Below are 2585 nucleotides of genomic sequence, written 5' to 3' on the forward strand. Positions count from 1 at the left end.
CGTCACTAGTTCAACAAGTATACGCTATTAATTATAACTATTAATATTAAGTATAACTATTTATTATGGTAGAACTAATGTAAGCGATATTTTTTTATAGCAATATAGCGGAACTCAGAGCAAGAGTTTATTGTATTGCATCCGCTAACTTTGGAGTCAATGCAAACAATGCGAAAACGTCGAAACGTTAAAATAGCTGTCAAATACAAGTCTGGTATCTCACAGAGTAAAACATAAATAAACGGTATATAGGGAAGTACAGTTTAATACCAATTATTGCAACGTTGAGTACAGCTGCATAACATGAAATTTGAAAAAGTTATTGCTTTCGAACAGGTTAAAGTGGACAAAAAATCCCTTTACCATTTTCAAAATAACCAAGTAAAATTTTGAGAAATTAATGAAAAGAGATTTAGGAAACCAGCGCGCACGGTCGCGTCAATAGAGTTCGCTTCATACAACCGAGTGCAATGCAAAATAAAATCACAGTAGTAGGTAAAAAAACTTACCTTCTCAATGGAATACGTCACGAATATCCAGGAAACAATAGTATGAACGAGAGATAACATGTCGCTTTCACTGACTCGAATTAACTGAGGAATGCCTAAGGATAACGCTATACTTGTAACATTCACTGAACAATATTTACATACGATACATACCAACGCAGAAATATCGTTACAAACAGTCCACCAAAACAAACCGAACAATACAATACGAAGCACTGTTTACATACCGTCGCTTCAAGCTTTCGTCTTGCTTCCGACGTACGAAATTTTTTTTTTACGCGTCTACGCAGCGCCGAGCGCCGTGCTCGCTACAAGATTTAGAAACAATTTTGAAATAGTTAGCCGCTGAAACTCTGCCTAAATTTGATCGTATCAACTAGAAATCTGTTAGAACTGTCGAGAATTGTCGACAGAACTGCAAGAAATGGTCAGCGCGACACTTTCTCTGGAAGTGGCGTGCTAAGTTCGAAGATTAAAAAATTATTTAAAAACTGGTAGACACCGGAACTCTTCCTAAATTTTATTGTAGAGATTAAAACTCTGTTATAACTGTCGAGAACTGTCGCTAAAAGTGCAAAAAATGTTCAGCACTACACTTTTTTCGAAAGAGTCGTGCTAAGTTCAAAGATTAAAAAATTATTTAAAAATAGTTAGCCACCGGAACTCTTCTTAAATTTGGTCGTAGGGACTAGAACTCTGTTAGAACTATCGATAATTGTCAACAGAATTGCAAGAAATGGTCAGCACGGCACTTTTTCCGAAAGTGTCGTGCTAGCTTCGAAGATTAAAAAATTATTTAAAAATAGTTAGCCAACGGAACTCTTCTTAAATTTGATCGTAGGGACTAGAACTCTGTTAGAACTGTCGAGAACTGTTGTTAAAAGTGCAAGAAATGTTCAGCACTACACTTTTTCCGAAAGTGTCGTGCAAGCTTCGAAGATTAAAAAATTATTTAAAAATAGTTAGCCAACGGAACTCTTCTTAAATTTGATCGTAGGGACTAGAACTCTGTTAGAACTGTCGAGAACTGTTGTTAAAAGTGCAAGAAATGTTCAGCACTACACTTTTTCCGAAAGTGTCGTGCAAGCTTCGAAGATTAAAAAATTATTTAAAAATAGTTAGCCACCGGAACTCTTCTTAAATTTGATCGTAGGGACTAGAACTCTGTTAGAACTGTCGAGAACTGTTGTTAAAAGTGCAAGAAATGTTCAGCACTACACTTTTTCCGAAAGTGTCGTGCAAGCTTCGAAGATTAAAAAATTATTTAAAAATAGTTAGCCACCGGAACTCTTCTTAAATTTGATCGTAGGGACTAGAACTCTGTTAGAACTGTCGAGAACTGTTGTTAAAAGTGCAAGAAATGTTCAGCACTACACTTTTTCCGAAAGTGTCGTGCAAGCTTCGAAGATTAAAAAATTATTTAAAAATAGTTAGCCACCGGAACTCTTCTTAAATTTGATCGTAGGGACTAGAACTCTGTTAGAACTGTCGAGAACTGTCGTTAAAAGTGCAAGAAATGGTCAGCACGACAATTTTTCCGAAAGTGTCGTGCTAACTTCGAAGATTAAAAAATTAGTTAAAATAGGTAGCTATAGGAACTATTCTTAAATTTTATCGTAAAGACTAGAACTCAGCTAGAACTAACGGGAACTATCAATAGAACGGCCAGGTATGGTGTGCATGATGTTTTCTTTCGGAAGTGTCGTGCTGAGTATAATATTCAAAGTTTATAAAAAAGGTGTAATTGTTGAAATTTTTTTTCTTAATTGAACATTTTAATAGAACTTGATCAGAACTGTCGAGAACTCTTGCTAAAAGTAGTGATATTTATTTATTTCTTGTACTTTAGAAGAGGGCGTGTCGTGCTAGGTTTGCGAAGTTAGCACGACAATTTTTCTTTTGCTGTTTTTTGTTATTAAAAATGCGGAACTCTTTTTATTTTCTATCTAAAACTCTAAAACTATGAAAAGTGCTAATAGAACTGTCATTGTTTTTTAAAAATTTGTAAAACGTCGTGCCAACTTCACAGACGCCGCTGTACATCCTGCAGAAGTACATTTAAATAAAAATGTGCTG

The sequence above is a fragment of the Odontomachus brunneus genome, unplaced genomic scaffold (assembly GCF_010583005.1).
Source record: "Odontomachus brunneus isolate Ranch 3 - 2012 unplaced genomic scaffold, Obru_v1 Obru_scaffold_404, whole genome shotgun sequence".
In the NCBI taxonomy this organism is placed as follows: domain Eukaryota; kingdom Metazoa; phylum Arthropoda; class Insecta; order Hymenoptera; family Formicidae; genus Odontomachus; species Odontomachus brunneus.